The following is a 22,100-nucleotide window of genomic DNA, read 5'->3' as shown; positions in this document are numbered from 1 at the left end:
AGAGAAAAGCCTGGGCAGCAGAAGACCCAGCACACCCAAAAATAAATAAAAGACGCTTGCTCCTTGGAAGAAAAGCTATGACACACTTAGACAGTGTATTAAAAAGCAGAGAAATCACTTTGCCAACAAAGGTCCATATAGTCAAAGCTATAGTTTTCCAGTAGTCATGTATGGATGTGCGAGTTGAACCATAAAGAAAGCTGAATGCCTAAGAATTGATGCTTTTGAACTATGGTGCTGGAAAAGACTCTTGAGAGTCCCTTGAACTGCAAGGAGATCAAACGAGTCAATCCTAAAGAAAATCAACCCTGAATGTTCATTGGAAGGACTGATGCTGAAGCTGAAGCTCCAACACTTTGGCCACCTGATGTGAAGAGCCGACTCATTGGAAAAGACCCTGATGCTAGGAAAGACTGAAGGCAGGAGGAGAAGGGGACGACAGAGGATGAGATGGTTGAATGTCATCGCTGAATAGACATGAGTTTGAGCAAACTGTGGGAGATAGTGAAGGACAGGGAAGCCTGGCGTGCTTCAGTCCATGGGGTCACAAAGAGTCGGACACAACTTAGCAACTGAACGACAACAATAAAAAGAGAACATAACTTAAAAAAGAATCTATTAGAGGGACATGTGTGGGTTACAGATTAAGTGAGAAGGTTGTGCGCAGCTATTTAAATTTGCAGCTCATGATTCATTTATGTGATGTATTACACTTTGCGCATGCTTAGTCACTTCTGACTCTTACCGTTTGGACTGTAGCCCGCCAGGCTCCTCTGTCCAGGGAATTTTTCACGCAAGAATACTGGAATGGGTTGCCATTTCCTTTTCCAGTGAATTTTCCTGACCCAGGGATCCACTCTGCATCTCTAGGACCTTCTGCATTGCAGGCAGCTTCTTTATCAGCTGAGCCAAACACGGAAGCCTGATTACTGATTAACCACCCTGATTACTCATTTATTCCATAATCCCCCCAAATTGAATATATGATTATGTCCTTGGTCTGAATGCGACAAATATTACCGCCTTGCAGTGATGATAGAATTTTACAAATAATTCATTAAAGACTCCACTTAACACATGTTCCCCAGCCAAAAATAAAACACAAAACCAGTTGTGCGCTTATAAACACCACCATCACACAGACCTCAGGAGTCTACGAAGTAGGAGATTTACCTTCTTCATTTTAAAACTCACCAGGGCCTGTGACCTGAAATTTTTAGAAGGTAGGCTATGAGGTTGTGTTTAATGAGAATAAAGTGAGAGAAATTCAGACAATATAGCTGAAAAGAGAGAAGATGACAGGCTTCCTGAATGAGGTGGAATAGCATGATGACATGTCTCTGGTTCCCTTAGCAAATATATTTTTCTGTTTGAATATGCTTGTGCCTGTATGTGTATCTCTCTACCTACCATCTAAGTATATCTATCTATCTATTTAAAATTTACATGTATTAGGGAGCCTGACAATCTTGGCGTCACTGAAGGTACTGATCATTCTGGCCCCTAAAGTCCTGCAGTACCTCGGAAGTAATAATGACTCATCATTTCTCCTGATCATAGAGGTCTGTGGAGATGAATCAATAAGAAATTTAGTGTCTCTGTTCACAGAGAGTGGGGGTAAGTTGTCTATAGTCTATCTAATAGCCTTTGGAACAGTTACCTGATTTTGTAAATACATGCTTTCTAAGAACCTGAAACTTATCTGAAATTAAGAGCTACCTAAAAACTTGGATTTGTTTCAAGGACAGTGACTGTTGATACAGAGTGTTCAGGTGGGCAAATGGAACATACGCATCTAAGATAAAGGCTTGGGATTCCATGATCTCAGCTCCTTTCTGGGAAGTGATTATCACTCCACCTGTAATTGAAGTACCAGTGACTGCAAAGAGAAAAGAAGTCATCCGTGACAAACGTCTGGACTTCTGTGAAGCACTGAAAGGGAATCACTGAAAGTGACTAATACAGATACCCACCAGAAGCGGCAGGAACAGATGTGGGGGAATAATTCCAGTGGGATGTGAGGAAAGGACCCTGAGATCTGACAATGAGAGAGGGGAGCCCATCAAGACTCAATCCAGGGACTTACCTGATGGTTCAGCAGCTAAGAAGTGGCCCAGGTTCAATATCTGATCAGAAAACCAGATCCCACATGCCATAACTAAGACCCCATGCAGCCAAATACATGCATACCTATATAGATATATATACATACATATATAAGAATCAATTCAGGATTCCTTATGAGTCTGAAGTCTTTGTTTTAACATATGATTCCTCCTCACAGGTACTCATTTTTCATAAATGTTTTTAATGTGTAATTTCAATTCATATATACATGTTGATGTACAGACATATACATGTAAACATACAAAACACATATATTTTTATTTTAAAACTCACTAATTCATGTGTATATATGAATATGTATGACATGTATATACGTGCACGAAAGTGAAGTCAAAGTGTTAGTTCCTCAGTCATATCTGACTCTCTGTGACCCCATAAACTGTAGTCTGCCCACTCCTCTTTCCCAGGCAAGAATACGGGAATGAGTAGCCATTCTCTTCTCCAGGGTATCTTCCCAACCCAGGGATCGAACCCAGGTTTCCCTCATTGCAGGGAGATTCTTTTCCATCTGAGCCATGAGGGAAGCCCATAGGTGTATATATATATATTTTCTTCCTCTCGCTCAGAAAAAGAAAGATAACCTCACTTAACATTCTGCCACTCTTTACTAAACATATCAGCGCGTTCTGGACCTGCATCGATAGAGAGACTGCGGCACAAACACATCCACAAGTGTCCCATCAAGAAGATACACCATAATTAATCCAATCAATTCCCGTTGATTTAAACAATTATATATTTTCTTCGTGTTATTTTTTCTTGATATTGACTCAAAGTCATGGGATGTAATGTACAGCATGGTGAGTATAATTAATAACAATGTATTGGGCTTCCCTGGTAGCACAGTGGTAAAAGCTCTGCTTGCCAATGCAGGGGGCCAGGGTTCGATCCCTGGTCCAGGAAGACTCATCATGCTGCCAAGCCTTTGCACCACAAGTACTGAAACCCGTGCTCAGAAACAAGAGAAGCCACAGCAGTGAGAAACCTGTGCACCAAAACTAGAGAGTAGGCCCTGCTCACTGCAACTAGAGAAAGTCTATGTAAAGCAACGAAGATCCAGTGCAGCCAAAAAAAAGGTATTGTGTATTTGAAAGTGCTTAGAGAGTAGATCTTAAAATTTCTTATTACAAGGAAAAAACTGTGGGGACTTCTCTGGTGGTCCAGCGGTTAAGACTCCGCACTCCCATCGCAGGGGTCTGGGTTGGATCCCTGGTTAAGGAACTAGATCTCACATGCCGCAACCAAGAGTTCGAACGCTGTAACTAAAGATCACACATGGCACAGGTAAGACCTGACACAGCCAAATAAATAAATGAATAAAAAAGAAAAACACTGTGAACATAAACCATGATATACATTAACTAGACATATTGTGACCATTGTGCACTATATTCAAACATAAAATATCACAAGCTGGAATCAAGACTGCTGGGAGAAATATCAATAACCTCAGACATGCAGATGCTATCACTCTAATGGCAGAAAATGAAGAGGAACTAAAGAGCCTCTTGATAAGGGTGAAAGAGAAGAGTGAAAAAGCTGGCTTGAAACTCAGCATTCAAAAAAACTAAGATCACGGATGTCACCAATCCCATCACTTCATGGCAAACAAGAAGGGGAAGAAGTGGAAGCAGTGACCAATTTTAATTTCTTGGGGTCCAATATCACTGTGGATGGTGAGTGCCACCATGAAATTAAAAGATGCTTGCTCCCTGGAAGAAAAGCTATGACAAACCTAGACAGCATGTTAAAAAGCAGAGACATCATTTTGCCAACAAAGGCCGTTATAGTCAAAGCTATGGTTTTTCCAGGAGTCACATAACAGATGTGAGAGCTGGACCATAAAGAAGGCTGAGGGCTGAAGAACTGATGCTTTCAAATTGTGGTGCTGGAGAAGACTGTTAAGAATCCCCTGGACTGTCAGGAGATCAAACTAGTTAATCCTAAAGGAAAGCAACCCTGAATATTCATTGGAAGGACTGATGTTGAAGCTGAAGCTCCAACACTTTGGCCACCTGATGCCAAGAGCTGACTCACTGGAAAAACCCTCATGCTGATAAAGACTGAAGGCAAAAGGAGAAGAGGTGGCAGAGGATGAGATGGTTAGCTAGCATCACCAAACTCAATGAACATGAATTTGAGCAAACTGTGGGAGATAGTGGACAGAGGAGCCTGGCATGCTGCAGCCCATGAGATCGCAAAGAGTTGGACACAACTTGGTGACTGAACAACAGCAACAACAATGACAAATCTGGAATACATAGATCTCTAGAGACAGAATGCAGATTGGTGGTTGCCAGTGGGTAGGGTGGGGGTGAGAGTAATTGAGAGACACTGTTTGATGGGTAAGAGGTTTTACTTTGGAGGGATGGAAGTGTTTCGAACTTTGTAGAGGTGGTTGTTGCACCACATTGTGCATGAACCTAATGCCACTGAATCTGAAACCAAGTGGGGGCTCCCAGACATGGAGGCCTTTCGGTCCCCCATTTCTTGTAGGCAAAACTCCAGCCATTATGAGGTTCACTGAGTTCCAAAAGGTGGTTCCAAACAGTTGCTAGTAAGGGAGGAGCAGCCAAGATTGAAGGCAACAGAAGAAGGTGGCAGAGGATAAGATGATTAGATAGCATCACTGACTCAATGGACATGAGTTTCAGCAAACTCTGGGAGATAGTGAAGGACAGCAGAGCCTGGGGTGCTGCAGTCCATGGGGTCGCAGAGAGTTGGACAAAACTTAGTGACTGGAAAACAACAGCCAAGAAATCACCTGAGGCAAGATTAAAGGGGATCAGAGGAGCGCATCAAGATTAGGAGAAGGTAGTCAGGGAGTGTGGGATGCACATGTATCAGTTCAATTCAGTCGCTCAGTCGTGTCCGACTCTTTGCAACCCCATGAATCGCAGCATGGCAGGCCTCCCTGTCCATCACCAGCTCCCAGAGTTTACTCAGATTCACGTCCATCGAGTCAGTGATGCCATTCATCCTCTGTCATCCCCTTCTCCTCCTGCCCCCATTCCCTCCCAGCATCCAAGTCTTTTCCAATGAGACAACTCTTCGCGTGAGGTGGCCAAAGTACTGGAGTTTCAGCTTTAGCATCATTTCTTCCAAAGAAATCCCAGGATTGATCTCCTTCAGAATGGACTGGTTGGATCTTCTTGCAGTCCAAGGGACCCTAAAGAGTCTTCTCCAAAACCACAGTTCAAACGCATCAATTCTTCGGCGCTCAGCCTTCTTCACAGTCCAACTCTCACATCTATACATGACCACAGGAAAAACCATAGCCTTGACTAGACGGACCTTAGTCGGCAAAGTAATGTCTCTGCTTTTGAATATAATATTAAGGTTGATCATAGCTTTCCTTCCAAGAAGTAAGCATCTTTTAATTTCATGGCTGCAGTCACCATATGCAGTGATTTTGGAGCCCCCCCCAAAATAAAGTCTAGCACTGCTTCCACTGTTTCCCCAACTATTTCCCATGAAGTGATGACCAGATGCCATGATCTTAGTTTTCTGAATGTTGAGCTTTAAGCCAACTTTTTTGCTCTCCTCTTTCACTTTCATCAAGAGGCTTTTCAGTTTCTCTTCACTTTCTGCCATAAGGGTGGTTTCATCTGCATATCTGAGATTATTGATATTTCTCCCAGCAATCTTGATTCCAGCTTGTGCTTCTTCCAGTCCAGCGTTTCTCATGATGTACTCTGCATATAAGTTAAATAAGCAGGGTGACAATATACAGCCTTGACGTACTCCTTTTCCTATTTGGAACCAGTCTGTTGTTCCATGTCCAGTTCTAACTGTTGCTTCCTGACCTGCATACAGATTTCTCAAGAGGCAGGTCAGGTGGTCTGGTATTCCCATCTCTCTCAGAATTTTCCACAGTTGATTGTGATCCACACAGTCAAAGGCTTTGGCATAGTCAATAAAGCAGAAATAGATGTTTTTCTGGAACTCTCTTGCTTTTTCCATGATCCAGCGGATGTTGGCAATTTGATCTCTGGTTCCTCTGCCTTTTCTAAAACCAGCTTGAACATCAGGAAGTTAATGGTTCATATATTGCTGAAGTCTGGCTTGGAAAATTTTGAGCATTACTTTTCTAGCATGTGAGATGAGTGCAACTGTGCGGTAGTTTGAGCATTCTTTGGCATTGCTTTTCTTTGGGATTGGAATGAAAACTGACCTTTTCCAGTCCTGTGGCCACTGCTGAGTTTTCCAAATGTGCTGGCATATTGAGTGCAGCACTTTCACAGTATCATCTTTCAGGATTTGAAACAGCTCAACTGGAATGCCATCACCTCCACTAGCTTTGTTCGTAGTGATGCTTTCTAAGGCCCACTTGACTTCACATTCCAGGATGTCTGGCTCTAGATGAGTGATCACACCATCGTGATTATCCAGGTCATGAAGATCTTTTTTGTACAGTTCTTCTGTGTATCCTTGCCACCTCTTCTTAATATTTTCTGCTTCTGTTAGGTCCATACCATTTCTGTCCTTTATCGAGTCCATCTTTGTATGAAATGTTCCCTTGGTATCTCTAATTTTCTTGAAGAGATCTCTAGTCGTTCCCATTCTGTTCTTGTCCTCTATTTCTTTGCATTGATTGCTGAAGAAGACTTTCTTATCTCTTCTTGCTATTCTTTGGAACTCTGCATTCAGATGCTTATATCTTTCCTTTTCTCCTTTGCCTTTTGCTTCTCTTCCTTTCACAGGTATTTGTAAGGCCTCCCCAGACAGCCATTTTGCTTTTGCGGCCAGCACACTAAGCACAGGCAGCCCGCGCGCTAAGTGCGGCGGAGAGGAGCTACCCCACGTCCGAGGTCAGGGGCGACGGCCGGGAGGAGCTACCCTGTGGCCGAGGCCAGGGGCAACGGTGGAGAGAAGCCCCCCATGTCCGAGGCCAGGGGCGGCAGCTGGGAGGAGCAACCCCACATCCAAGGAGTGGTAGCTGTGCAGGCGCAGGAGGGCCTAGAGGAGCCATCCCACGTTGAAGGTCAGGAAGGGCGGCGGTGAGGAGATACCCCTCATCCAAGGTAAGGAGCAGCCATGAAGAGATACCCCACGCCCAAGGTAAGACAAACCCAAGTAAGATGGTAGGTGTTGCAAGAGGGCATCAGAGGGCAGACACACTGAGACCATACTCACAGAAAACTAGTCAATCTAATCACACTAGGACCACAGCCTTGTCTAACTCAATGAAACCAAGCCATGCCCGCAGGGCAACCCAAGACAAGCAGGTCATGGTGGAGAGGTCTGACAGAATGTGGTCCACTGGAGAAGGGGATGGCAAACCACTTCAGTATTCTTGCCTTGAGAACCCCATGAACAGTACAAAAAGGCAAAATGATAGGATACTGAAAGAGGAACTCCCCAGGTCAGTAGGTGCCCAATATGCTACTGGAGATCAGTGGAGAAATAACTCCAGAAAGAATGAAGGGATGGAGCCAAAGCAAAAACAATACCCAGCTGTGGACGTGACTGGTGATAGAAGCAAGGTCCGATGCTGTAAAGAGCAATATTGCATAGGAACCTGGAATGTCAGGTCCATGAATCAAGGCAAATTGGACGTGGTCAAACAAGAGATGGCAAGGGTGAACGTCGACATTCTAGGAATCAGCAAACTAAAATGGACTGGAATGGGTGAATTTAACTCAGATGACCATTATATCTACTACTGCAGGCAGGAATCCCTCAGAAGAAATGGAGTAGCCATCACAGTCAACAAAAGAGTCCAAAATGCAGTACTTGGATGCAATCTCTAAAATGACAGAATGATCTCTGTTTGTTTCCAAGGCAAACCATTCAATATCACAGTAATCCAAGTCTATGCCCCAACCAGTAACGCTGAAGAAGCTGAAGTTGAATGGTTTTATGAAGACCTACAAGACCTTTTAGAACTAACACCTAAAAAAGATGTCCTTTTCATTCTAGGGGACTGGAATGCAAAAGTAGGAAGTCAAGAAACACCTGGAGTAACAGGCAAATTTGGCCTTGGAATGCGGAATGAAGCAGGGCAAAGACTAATAGAGTTTTGCCAAGATAATGCACTGGTAATAGCAAACACCCTCTTCCAACAACACAAGAGAAGACTCTACACATGGACATCATCAGATGGTCCACACCGAAATCAGACTGATTATATTCTTTGCAGCCAAAGATGGAGAAGCTGTATACAGTCAACAAAAGCAAGACCGGGAGCTGACTGTGGCTCAGATCATGAACTCCTTAGTGCCAAATTCAGACTCAAATTGAAGAAAGTAGGGAAAACCGCTAGACCATTCAGGTATGACTTAAATCAAATCCCTTATGATTACACAGTGGAAATGAGCGATAGATTTAAGGGCCTAGATCTGATAGATAGAGTGCCTGACAAACTATGGAATAAGGTTCGTGACATTGTACAGGAGACAGGGATCAAGACCATCCCCATGGAAGAGAAATGCAAAAAAGCAAAATGGACATGTATACATGTATTAAAACGGAGAACCAACAAGGATATACTGTAGAGCACAGGGAACTCTGCTCCATGTTATGAGGCAGCCTGGATGGGAGTGGAGTTTGGGGGAGAATGGATACATGTATGTGAATGACTAAGTCCCTTAACTACTCACCTGAAACTGTCACAACTTTGTTAATTGGCCATCAGTTCAGTTCAGTCTCTCAGTCGTTTCCGACTCTTTGCGACCCCGTGGACTGCAGCACGCCAGGCTTCCCTGTTCATCACCAACTCCCGGAGGAGTTTGCTCAAAACTCATGGCTGTAGAGTCAGTGATGCCATCCAACCATCTCATCCTCTGTCATCCCCTTCTCCTCCTGCCTCCAATCTTTCCCAGCATCAGGGTCTTTTCCAATGAGTCATAAATATATATATGTGGGATCTAGACAAATGTACTGATGAATGTATTTGCAGAGCAGGAACAGAGAAGCAGATGTAGAAAACAGACTTGTGGACACAGCAGGGGAAGGAGAGGGTGGGACAAATTGAGAGGGAACTGAAACATATACATTATCCTATGTAAACTGGATAGCCAGTGAGAAGTTGCTGTATAAGACAGGGATCTCAGCCCGGTGCTCCATGACAGCCTAGAGGGGTGAGGTGGGATGCGAGATGGGAGGAAGGCTCAAGAAGGAGGGGATATATGTATACTTATGGCTGATCCAAGTCCTTGTACAGCAGAAACCAACACAACATTGTAAAGCCATTATCCTCCAATTTAAAAAAATTTAGGAGACCCCACCACCTGAGACCCTGCCCACACCCTAGTTTGTTAAAGACCCCAACTTGATTCACTGTTAGAAAAACCCTCATCAAGTTCTCTGGGACTGACACACATAGTTTTTCAAGAAAGAAGCCTATCCTTTTCTAAGTCACCCAGAACTGTCTCCGGGATTTGTTTTGACACCTGTGTATTTGTTAGTTTGGTAACAAACTGTTTATTTTAGAAAGTTTAATTTAATATTATGTGAATTTTACCTCGATAAATTACCAAAAAAATATTAGGAGATGCCTTGTGATAACCCATATGCCTCTTTTGTTCTGAAAAATGTGATTATCCTGTAACATTCGTGTGTGCTTGGGTGTTAAGTGGCTCAGTCATGTTGAGCTCTTTGAGACCCTATGAACTGTAGCCCACCAGGCCCCTCTGTCCATGGGATTCTCCAGGCAAGAACACTGGAGTGGGTTGCCATCTCCTTTCCCAGGGGATCGAGCCCATGTCTCTCACTTCTCCTGCAGTGCCAAGCAGGTCCTTCACCACTAGTGCCACAGTAATTCACTGGATGTTAAAGTAATTTCACGGAGATGATTTTTCTTCCTCTGGTTTGCAACTTGCACACTGGGCTGATTTCCATCACTTATCTTGCTGTGCTGGGTAGTGAACCCATCTGAATTTATAAATCCTATAATTTTGAAAAAATTATTTACTCTTTAAAAAAATTTTTCTTTTTTATATTGGGTTCACTTGGGCTTCTCTAGTGGCTCAGACCATAAAGAATCTGCCTGCAATGCAGAAGGGTTCCATCTCTGGGTTGGGAAGATCCCCTGGAGAAGGAAATGGCAACCCACTCCAGGATGCTTGCCTGGGGAATTCCATGGATAGAGGAGCCTGGTGGGCTACAGCTCAGTGGGGTCGCAAAAGAGTCGGATATGACTGAGTGACTCAGCATATATACAAGTACGTCTAGAACAATCCTACTTATTTATTTTACTTTTTGGCCACACCACATGGCATCTTAGTTCCCCAATTAGGCATTGAACCCAAACTCCCTGTGGTGGAAGCCCGGAGCCCTAACCTCTGGACAAGGGATTTCCCCTACGAATCCTGCATTTTGAAAAGCAATGAAAGATATGAAGCAAACAACTCTTTCAACACTCAAAAAATGAAGATCATGGCATCTGGTCCCATCACATCATGGTAAATAGATGGGGAAACAATGGAAATGGTGATAGACGTTATTTTCTTGGGCTCCAAAATCACAGCAGATGGTGACTGCAGCCATGAAATTAAAAGATACTTGCTCCTTGGAAGAAAAGCGATGACCAATCTAGACAGTATATTAAAAAGCAGAGACATTACTTTGCCAACAAAGGTCCGTCTAGTCATAGCTATGGTTTTTCCAGTAGTCATGTATGGATGTGAGAGTTGGACCATAAAGAAAGCTGAACGTAAAGAGTTGATGGTTTTGAACTGTGGTGGTGAAGACTCTTGAGAGTCCCTTGGGCTGCAAGGAGATCCAACCAGTCAATCCTTAAGGAAATCAGCCCTGAATACTCATTGGAAGGACTGATGCTGAAGCTTAAGCTCCAATACTCTGGCCACCTTATGCGAAGAACTGACTCACTGGAAAAGACCCTGATGCTGGGAAAGATTGAAGGCAGGAGGAAAAGGGGATGACAGAGGATGAGATGGTTGGATGGCATCACTGACTCTACGGACATGAGTTTGAGCAAGCTCCAGGAGTTGGTGATGGACAGGGAAGCCTGGTGTGCTGCAGTCTATTGGGTCTAAAAGAGTCGGACACAACTGAGCGACTGAACTGAAATGAACTAAGACAACTCTTAAATGATAGAAACTAAAAGCAAATAAAGCGTATTTTTCTTGAGTGAAGATACATTCTTCAATCAAAAGAGCACTAATTTTTATTAAAGATATGCTTTTCAAACCTTCTCTAATGAATATTTTCAAATACATATGACATTACTTAGAATAAAAAGATGCAGGCTCAACAACTGATTATCAGTGCAAGAGCATCACGCCTGTCCATACCAGGTGGTCCTATTTCTCCTGAAGCATTTCACAGCAAATGTCAAACGTACAATTTTATGCACACACAATTCAGTATGCATCTTCAAAACATAGATATCATTTGACAATGAGAACTGAATATTTTTTAATTTAATTTTAATACTGTATTGGTTTTGCCATACATTGACATGAATCTGCCACGGGTGTACATGCCATATACTTTCTTGCTAGAGAAATTAAAATATATTTATGTATTATCAATTTGTACGTGGATATGTGCATATGTGCATGTGCTCAGTTATGTCTGACTCTGCAACCCCATCGACTGTAGTTCTCCAGGCTCCTCTATCTATGGGATTTCCCAGTCAAGAATACTGGAGTGGATTGCCACTTCTTACTCCAGGGGATCTTCCCAACCCAGGGATCAAACTCTTGTGTCTCCTACATATGTGTATATATAAAGCATAAGATATGCTACATGGGAAAAACAACAGTTGAGACAGCATGTAACAAAAGATGAGTGAACCTGAAGGTGTAGCCATGGAAAATATGAGAAAGCACAGAAAGAGAGATACAGGAAAAAAGAGCATGAGTGACTTGTAGGAAAATACCAAATGGCCTTATGAATCAGAAGCAAGGGAGGTTAAAAAAAATTAATAATGGCTGAAACGTTTCCATGTTTGTCAGACACAGAAAGCACAATAAATCCCAATTAGACTAAAGGGGAGAATCCACATCACAGCTCATCATTACATTTTTGACAGCTCATTCTTTGAAGGAGAAAACCTTCTAAGTGATAATGAATCCAGCAGAACCATCTACTCAACTTCACTCCCTCATTAAGAGGTTTGAATGTCAGGTGTGCACCTGACTCTCGTCCTTTCCCCCTTCCTCCTTGATAATTCCCAATATTTTCTCTCCTAGCTATTTTACCACATCATCGGGGAGCCATCTTTATGATTAGATTTCTATAGTGTTGAGCGATATACACAATTCAGAAAGTCATTTACACATGGGGATGATCCAGACAGATGATATGGGGTGGGAGGTGGGAGGGGGCTTCAGGATTGGGAACTCATGTACACCCGTGGTGGATTCATGTCCATGTATGGCAAAACCAATACAGTATTGTAAAGTAAAATAAAGTAAAAATAAAAATAAAAAGTCGTTTACAGATAATTTCCACTCCCCATGCAGACAATGTGACTGCGATTACAGGTAAAGTGAAAATCACTTCCCAACAAGGAGATGAGATCATGGCATCCAAGCCTTTATCTTGTGGTTCAGCTGCTGAACAGGCTCCAAGCTCATTCCTGCACCCACTGTCCTGGCAGTCAACTGGGTAAGGAGATACTTTTCAGATAAGCAACAATTCTTGAAAGTGAAATCCTTAGTCCCTCAGTCATGTCCAACTCTTTGTGACCCCGTGGACTGCAGCCCACCAGGCTCCACTATCCGTTAAATTATCCAGGCAAGAATCCTGGAATGGTTTGCCATTCCCTTCTCCAGGGGATCTCTCTGACCCAGGGATCCCACATTGCAGGTAGATTCTTTAACATCTGAGCCACTAGGAAAGCCCAGAAGTCTTTTATCTCAAGAAGTCCAATAACTGAGGTAGGTGGGGCCTGGCATTAGAATATTGGTGTTTGTCAAGTGGAGGAAAATGGAAGCTATGGGGCTTCACTGGTGACTCAGAGGTTAAAGCGTCTGCCTCCAATGCGGGAGACCCGGGTTCGATCCCTGGGTCGGGAAGATCCCCTGGAGAAGGAAACGGCAATCCACTCCAGTATTTTTGCCTGGAGAATCCCATGGATGGAGAACCCTAGTAGGTTACAGTCCACGGGGTCGCGAAGAGTCGGACATGACTGAGCAACTTCACCTTCACCTTGTTTTCACCCAGACACTCCAAGGACAAAGCTAGTGGCAGAAGCTGAGCTCTGTTGGAATAAAGAGATAAGGTGACCCCTGCTCCTCGTTTTATGTCCCTGGATATGTTCCAGTGTCTCTTGGTTTACTCTATGGGAACTTGAATAGAATTTGTATCCTACTGTTGTGTGAAAACTGTGTAAATCTTAATTATGTTGAATTGGTTTCTAGTCCTCTTCAGGTCTCCTATATCCTTTTACGTCTCTGTATATTCATTCTACTAACTTTAGAGAGTTTGATATTGAAACTCTAATTAAAAATCTTAATGTATCTATTAAAAAACTGTAATATATAGTGCAACTACATGTAAGCTTGTTCTGTATTTTTCAAATCTCCTGTAAATGTGCTATATTTTCATAATTTAAAAAATAAAAAAAAAAATACAAGAGAGATAAGGCGCCCTTTCCAGAGGTCAAGGAAAACTTTCTTGTCTCCACATGCACAGGAATGCTCCTTAAAAAGGTCAAAAAGGGAGGGGCTGAACCCCATAAGTGAGGACATGCATCCACAGGTCTCTGTAGTGGGATCCATGTTTACAAAAAGTTTTGCAACTATGTTGAGGGGGCGGTCCTAAGACTGGTCAGGTCTGAAAAAAGAAACAAGATGATTGACCAAAAGTAAACAAAGACCCTTGGCGGTCTACAGTCCATGGGGTCGAAAAGAGTAGGACATGACAGCAAAAACACAAAGACCCGGAAGGACTGTCCTATATAAGGGATTTAAATCACCTCTTTGTACTCCCTGGCTGTGTATTTCTGCCTTGCTTCTGACTCAAATAAATAAACTGGCTCTCTGTGCGCTCTTCCATACACTATGTTGTGTCTCTAATAATAAATTTTTTTCCTGTTTTTTTTTTTTTAATAGATTTTGCCTCCTTGAAACATTCCTCATTTCAAAGGTGGGGGGGGGGGGGGAGGAGGTGAGGGGAAGGGGAAGAACCAGGGACACTTGCTTCTAGCCTATAGCCCCTGGTAGTCTGGCTTTCATCCAGGCTACCCAGGTTCAATTCCTGGGCAGGGAAGTAAGATCTCTCTTTAGGACCGCGCACTGCTGTCTCCCTGAGATCATACTCTTTTCTGTAAAATAGTTTTGTTTTCTGGGGTCACAGCGCACCTGTATCTTACATATTTAGGCAAGATGTTTTCTGAGAGAACTAGAGACAGATTTTCAACCCGGTTCTCCAACCCTGGATATGCACAACGTCTCCTCTTTCTCCTACCAGTTTTATCATCTCTGAGTGCTTTTTATTTTTTAATTTCTTGACTGTTCACCACAGCATGTGGGATCTTACCTCCCCGACCAGGGATCGAATCCACGCCCGCTGCAGTGGAAGTTCAGCATCCTACCCATTGAAACACCAGGGAAGCCCCTGTTTCATCTCTTTGTAATTCTCTCTCCCCTTTTCCCTCAACACACACCCTGAACCAGCTTCACTTGAACAGCTTCCCACCACCGGCACGTGAAGAGCAGTAAGATGAAGGTGATCTCCCAGACACTAAGCAGGCACCTGAGGTCTGAGTGGCAGGTGCTCATATATGCGTTTCTTATGGTGGGAAAGGAAATTGAGCTGAAGGAAGTCCGTAGTAATAAAGTCTCTGCCTTTCTCTCATCAACAGAGCCTGTTTATATTATTTTTCCATTTGGAGAAACCAGAGTCTCTCCCTCTCATCGACAGGCATTTAATTCATTTATAAAAGCAAATATTGCTAAAGATTATGCAAAGGAATCCTGCTGTGAGAAATCACAAACCACTCTGGCATCAGGATGCCAGAGTACCCCATGGATACATGCCTGGAGAATCCCATGGACGATGATCCATGGGGTTGCAAAGAGTGGAAAAAATTGAGCCACTAAACAACAATGCAAATGAATAATCAAGGAATTTTAAAAATTAAAATATAAAGTTGGCTTATCAGTTGATTATATTTTTAACTGCCTTGCTGTTGTCATTGAACTTTCTAATCTTCTAAATCTTGCCAGGCAACACATTTTCTCTCTCTCACCCTTCTTCCCTCTCTCCTACCCACCCCCCACATTTATCTTATGTGTGTGTGTGTGTGTGCACGTGCACACACATTCAGTCACCAAGTTGCATCCAACTCTTAGTGAACCCATAGACCATAGTCCACTAGGATTCTGTGTCCTTGGAATTTCCCAGGCAAGCATACTGGAGTGGGTTGCCATTTCCTTCTCCAGGGGATCTTCCCAACCCAGAGATGGAACCCTCCTTCTTTGCAGGCAGATTCTTTACCATTAGAGCCACCTGTGGCTTAAGGAAACTATTAATTCCCTCACCATGTCTACTGGCCTGCATTCTGTAATTTAGGTTCATTTTATGATTTGTCTTCAAAAGGATTCCTAAGTCTTTGCCCTTGCTTTTATATCCAGTTCTATGACATAATTTTTGTTATATCTGATATTCCACATCCAAGGACCACACAGGTTTATTGCTACTGGGGTCAACATTTTTACTTGCCCAAAAATGAGATCTATTTTTTATTTGAAAATTTTGACTGCTTTACAGTTGCTTTAACACTGAAACTTCTCATGACTGATGTGTGAATGTTCATGAAGAGTCAGTTTCTGCCTGCTGAATATTGATGCTGAATGCCTTCTTTATTTCAGATACATAACTGATAATGTAATGGTAAGCACTGAAATAGATAACATAAAATAAATTCTTGTTTGTATAAATATCTATTAAATTCCTTTAAATGAAAATTGGAGATTCTTAGGAAATGTCACTGAAGTAAAAGTGGGTGATAAATTATACAAGTGTAAATATATAAAATCTGAGTATTCTCTGCTTAAATTTTGAACAATTTTAAATGTTCAGACTATTATGAAGACCTACCAATTTTTAGGTTATTTATGGTTTGGTTAATTATGGCTAATGATAGGGAAGGTGAGAATGTAAAACTCTTATTAGAGGAATTTGACCAACAAAAAAATTTGGGTAACGTAAAATATGCTATAGTTAAAAATAACAGATTATAATTTCAAGGTCATTAACTTGGTTATCAGAAGCTCTGATTGGCAGCTTTGAGTGAATGAGTGAGTGGTATTCGCTCAGTTGAGTCTGACTCTTTGTGACCCCATGGACTGCTGCCCACCAGGCTCCTCTGTTTATGGAATACTCCAGGCAAGAACATTGGAGTGGGTAGCCATTCCCTTCTCCAGGGGATCTTCCCAACCCAGGGATCAAACCCATATGCCTGCATTGCAGGTGGATTCTTTACCATCTGGGACGATTGGCAGCTTGAGATTTCTTGACTAAAAGCCTAACTTAACTGATTATGTTTCAGACATTCTTTCAGTAATGAAGAGGTTCTCAGTGAAAAGTTTAGGACTATCCTATTTGGTGCTTATTAAAAAATATTTTGAATTAAAATTTTTTTTTCTGTCTCCTCAATTTGATTACCCTGAAGTGGTCTGTACTGGAAGAACAGGAGAAACTACTTATATTTCCTTCTATCTTTGAGTTTTTAGAATAACTATATATATAATTTTTTAAAGATGACTTCCCTCTGGTCCAGTGGTTAAGACTCTGTGCTTCCAGTACAGGGGTAGGAGTTTGATACCTAGTTGGGGAACTAAGATCCTGAGAGCCGCGTGGATTGGTCAAAAATATATATACATACACTGAAGGTGACTTTATACATCGATGAAATGATCTTCATTCAATTCATGGCTGTAGGAAGAAATGTCGTGTGAATGGTGCATTGTTTATTCAAATACTCCCTTATATGAACACTTGGATGGAGTCCACCAGAAGACCTTCATTAATAACCACTTACTCTTAAATCCATTTAAAGTAAAATACTCTGACTTGAATAGGGGCATTATTATAGGACTTCTTCCATGGTGGCTCAGGGGTAAAGATTCTGTCTGCCAACTCAGGAGACACAAGAGATTTGGCTTCAATCTCTGGGTCGGGAAGATCCCCTGGAGGAGGAACTGGGACCTGCTCCAGTATTCCTGCCTGGGAAATCCCATGGAGAGAGGAGCCTGGCGGGCTACAGTCCATGGGGTCCCAAAAGAGTCAGACATAACTTAGGGACTCAAGTAAGAAAATGTGCTCCCAAAAGAAAGTCTTGTGCTGTGTTCAGCAGTAGATACAGCCAAGCAGAAGGAAGTGACACATTTGAGTTCATTTCTCTTTCTAGGATTTCTTCATTTATTTCTGTCTCAAATTAAAATCAATATCTCCTAGATATTTCAGATGTGAAAGTGCAGGACATGCCAAGCAGGATATGGAAATTATCTTCCTCACTCAGACTGGAGCTGGGATCCTGGGGAACTCCTCTATTCTCTGTCTTTATAACTTCACTTTTTGACTGGACACAAGTTGAGACCCACAGATCAGACTGTCAACCAACAGGCCTTAGGCAACAACTTGGCTCTCTCTTCCAGAGGGGTCCCCCAGACGATGACAGCTTTTGGATGGAAATATTTACTTGATGATGGTGGATGTAAACTTTTCTTCTATTAAGAAAACGGGTTTCTGAGGGGTGCTGAGGGGTTTCTCTCAGCACTCCCTGTCTTCTGAGTGACTTCCAGGCCATGAAATTTTGCCCTAGAACAACTTTGTGAGTGGACTTAGGAATTCAGTCTCCAAAGTGCACCGATTTCTGTAGTTTCCTTTTCTGGATACTCTTGGTATACATCTGCATTCCTCTTAGAGTAGGTGGCCCAATAAACAGCAAAACAATAAGTGTAAAAACAATTATGGATATTGTTCCTCACTCACACCAGACAAATTTATCAGCTTCTTACATGCAGTTATGTTATCTTCCATTGATGTTGTACGTTTGGGCTTCATGAGCTGGACTAGTAGGTACATGGTCCTTACCCTACGCAGGCACAAGCAACAGACTCTCACCCAGATTTTCCCATGAGGCCAGAGCCTCAGGTACTATCCTGATCCGAGTGAGCGCCTTTGTCTTCTTTATTGTCTCTCTTCCATTTTGACTCTTTGCAATACACTGATTGTGAATCCAAAGCAGTGGCTGATGGACATCACTGAGCTAACAGCATCATGTTTCCCTGCTTTCAACACCTTTCTGTTCACTAGCAGTGACACTCCTGTCTCTAAGTTCTTCCTTGATCTCTGCATGAGGGGGAAAAAAGTCCCCTAATCTAGCTTACCAGCTATAACTATACTCATTTCTTCTGTTAGGTCAATTATCAATTTGTATTTTTAACTTTTTAAATTACATAATTACCCGTGCAAATTATTATGCTAGAATTACTGATACAATGGTAGATAAAAAAACTCTTGTTAAGTGAGCAAACAACAACTCTATACCCAAATTACAAATTACTTTTTAAGAAACAAACACATAACATATATATATTATGTGTATACATATACACACACATACACACAGGCAAACCCAGATAGATGCATCTATGTGTACACAGAATTTTTAAAAAGTTACCATTGCATAAACATTTTTTTCCACAAGATACAATAATTAGATTTTTCACTTGGTTAAACAAAAAACAACAGGTTCTAAGCAGAGTGATCCGTGTTAAAACCAAGACTTGATCTGTATCATAACTGCAGTTACACCTTTCCCCAGAAATGTAATCATACAGCGTTAGCAACGAATTTTCTGGTCAGTACCAATGGGATCATCTGTCACGTGGACCTTCTCCATTCCTCAAAGGAAGATGTGGTAACCTCTCTAAAAAGAACTTTTCTCCAAAGGGAGATAACATCTGAAATAATTCCTTTTCCTATTTATGAATTTTTTTTAATTTTTTTATTGAAGGATAACTGCTTTACAGAATCTTGTTGCTTTCTGTCAAACCTCAACCTGAATCAGTCATCAGTTCAGTTCAGCTCAGTCGCTCAGTCGTGTCTGACTCTTTGCGACCCCATGAATTGCAGCACGCCAGGCCTCCCTGTCCATCACCAACTCCCGGAGTTCACTCAGACTCAATGGCACCCCACTCCAGTACTCTTGCCTGGAAAATCCCATGGACGGAGGAGCCTGGTAGGCTGCAGTCCACGGGGTCGCGAAGAGTCGGGCACGACTGAGCGACTTCACTTTGACTTTTCACTTTCATGCATTGGAGAAGGAAATGGCAACCCACTCCAGTATCCTTGCCTAAAGAATCCCAGGGATGGGGGAGCCTGGTGGGCTGCCGTCTATCGGGTCGCACAGAGTCGGACACGACTGAAGCGACTTAGCAGTAGCAGCAGCACGTCAATTGAGTCAGTGATGCCATCCAGCCATCTCATCCTCTGTCGTACCCTTCTCCTCCTGCCCCCAATCCTTCCCAGCATCAGAGTCTTTTAGGTATACATATATCCCTTTGAACTTCCCTCCCATCACCCTCCTCATCCCAGCCCTCTAGGCAGATATGGAGCCACTTTGTTTCTTAGCCAAACAGCAAATTCCCCTTGGCTATCTATTTCACATATGCTACACATGGAAATCACCAGATAGTCAACAGTGAAATCAGATATTCTTTGCAGCCAAAGATGGAAAAGCTCTATACAGTCAGCAAAAACAAGACAGGGAGCTGACTGTGGCTCAGATCATGAACTCCTTATTGGCAAATTCAGACTGAAATTGAAGAAAGTAGGGAAAAACACTAGACCATTTAAGTATGACCTAAATCAGTCTCTTATGATTATACAGTGGAAGTGAGAAATAGCTTTAAGGGACTAGATATGATAGAGTGCTTGATGAACTATGGAATGAGGTTCGTGACATTGTACAGGAGACAGGGATCAAGACCATCCCCATGGAAAAGAAGTGCAAAAAAGCAAAATGGCTGTCTGAGGAGGCCTTACAAATAGCTGTGAAAAGAAGGGACGCAAAAAGCAAAGGAGGAAAGGAACGATATAAGCATCTGAATGCAGAGTTCCAAAGAATAGCAAGGAGAGATAAGAAAGTCTTCTTCAGCAATCAATGCAAAGAAATAGAGGAAAACAACAGAATGGGAAAGACTAGAGATCTCTTCAAGAACATTAGAGATTACATTTTATGAAAAGATGGGTTCGATAAAGGAGAGAAATGGTATGGACCTAAAAGCAGCAGAAGATATGAAGAAGAGGTGGCAAGAATACACAGAAGAACGGTACAAAAAAGATCTTCACGACCCAGATAATCATGATGGTGTAATCACTCACCTAGAGACAGACATCCTGGAATGTGAAGTCAAGTGGGCCTTAGAAAGCCTCACTACGAACAAAGCTAGTGGAGGTGACGGAATTCCAGTGGAGCTATTTCAAATCCTGAAAGATGATGCTGTGAAAGTGCTGCACTCAATATGCCAGCACATTTGGAAAACTCAGCAGTGGCCACAGGACTGGAAAAGGTCAGTTTTCATTCCAATCCCAAAGAAAGGCAATGTCAAAGAATGCTCAAACTACTGCACAATTGCACTCATCTCACACGCTAGTAAAGTAATGCTCAAAATTCTCCAAGCCAGGCTTCCGCAATACGTGAGTTGTGAACTTCCAGATGTTTAAGCTGGTTTTCGAAAAGGCAGAGGAATCAGAGATCAAATTGCCTACATCCGCTGGATCATGGAAAAAGCAAGAGAGTTCCAGGAAAACATCTATTTCTGCTTTATTGACTATGCCAAAGCCTTTGACTGTGTGGATCACAAGAAACTGTGGAAAATTCTGAAAGAGATGGGAATACCAGACCACCTGACTTGCCTCTTGAGAAATCTGTACGCAGGTCAGGAAGCAAGTTAGAGCTGGACATGGAACAACAGACTGGTTCCAAATAGGAAAAGGAGTACGTCAAGGCTGTATATTGTCACCCTGTTTATTTAACTTACATGCAGAGTACATCATGAGAAACACTGGGCTGGAAGAAGCACAAGCTGGTATCAAGATTGCCGGGAGAAATATCAATAACCTCAGATATGCAGATGACACCACCCTTATGGCAGAAAGTGAAGAGGAACTAAAAAGCCTCTTGATGAAAATGAAAGAGGAGAGTGAAAAAGTTGGCTTAAAGCTCAACATTCAGAAAACAAAGATCATGGCATCTGGTCCCATCACTTCATGGGAAATAGATGGGGAAATAGTGGCAACAGTGTCAGACTTTATTTCTTCGGGCTCCAAAATCACTGCAGATAGTGACTGCAGCCATGAAATTAAAAGATGCTTACTCCTTGGAAGGAAAGTTATGACCAACCTAGATAGCATATTCAAAAGCAGAGACATTACTTTGCCAACAAGGGTCTGTCTAGTCAAGGCTATGGTTTTTCCAGTGGTCATGTATGGATGTGAGAGTTGGGCTGTGAAGAAAGCTGAGCGCCGGAGAATTGATGCTTTTGAACTGTGGTGTTGGAGAAGACTCTCGAGAGTCCCTTGGACTGCAAGGAGATCCAACCAGTCCATCCTAAAAGAGATCAGTCCTGTGTGTTCATTGGAAGGACTGATGCTGAAGCTGAAACTCCAATACTTTGGTCACGTCATGGGAAGAGGTGACTCACTGGAAAAGTCTCTGATGCTGGGAGGGATTGGGGGCAGGAGGAGAAGGGGACGACCCAGGATGAGATGGCTGGATGGCATCACTGTCTCAATGCACATGAGTTTGGGTAAACTCCAGGAGTTGGTGATGGAAAGGGAGGCCTGGCGTGCTGCGATTCATGGGGTTGCAAAGAGTCGGACACGCCTGAGCGACTGAACTGAACTGAATGTAAGTTTCCTTGTTATTCATCTCGTCCATCTCACCATCTCCTCCCCTCTCCCCATGTCCACAAGTTTTATGATGTCTTTGTGCTGCCTTAAAGAAAACTTTCTGTTTCTGTGGCACTTTGGAACTCTCTGAACTT

This window comes from Budorcas taxicolor, chromosome 18 (assembly GCF_023091745.1).
Source record: "Budorcas taxicolor isolate Tak-1 chromosome 18, Takin1.1, whole genome shotgun sequence".
In the NCBI taxonomy this organism is placed as follows: Eukaryota; Metazoa; Chordata; class Mammalia; order Artiodactyla; family Bovidae; genus Budorcas; species Budorcas taxicolor.
Note: the sequence above shows the minus strand (reverse complement) of the source record.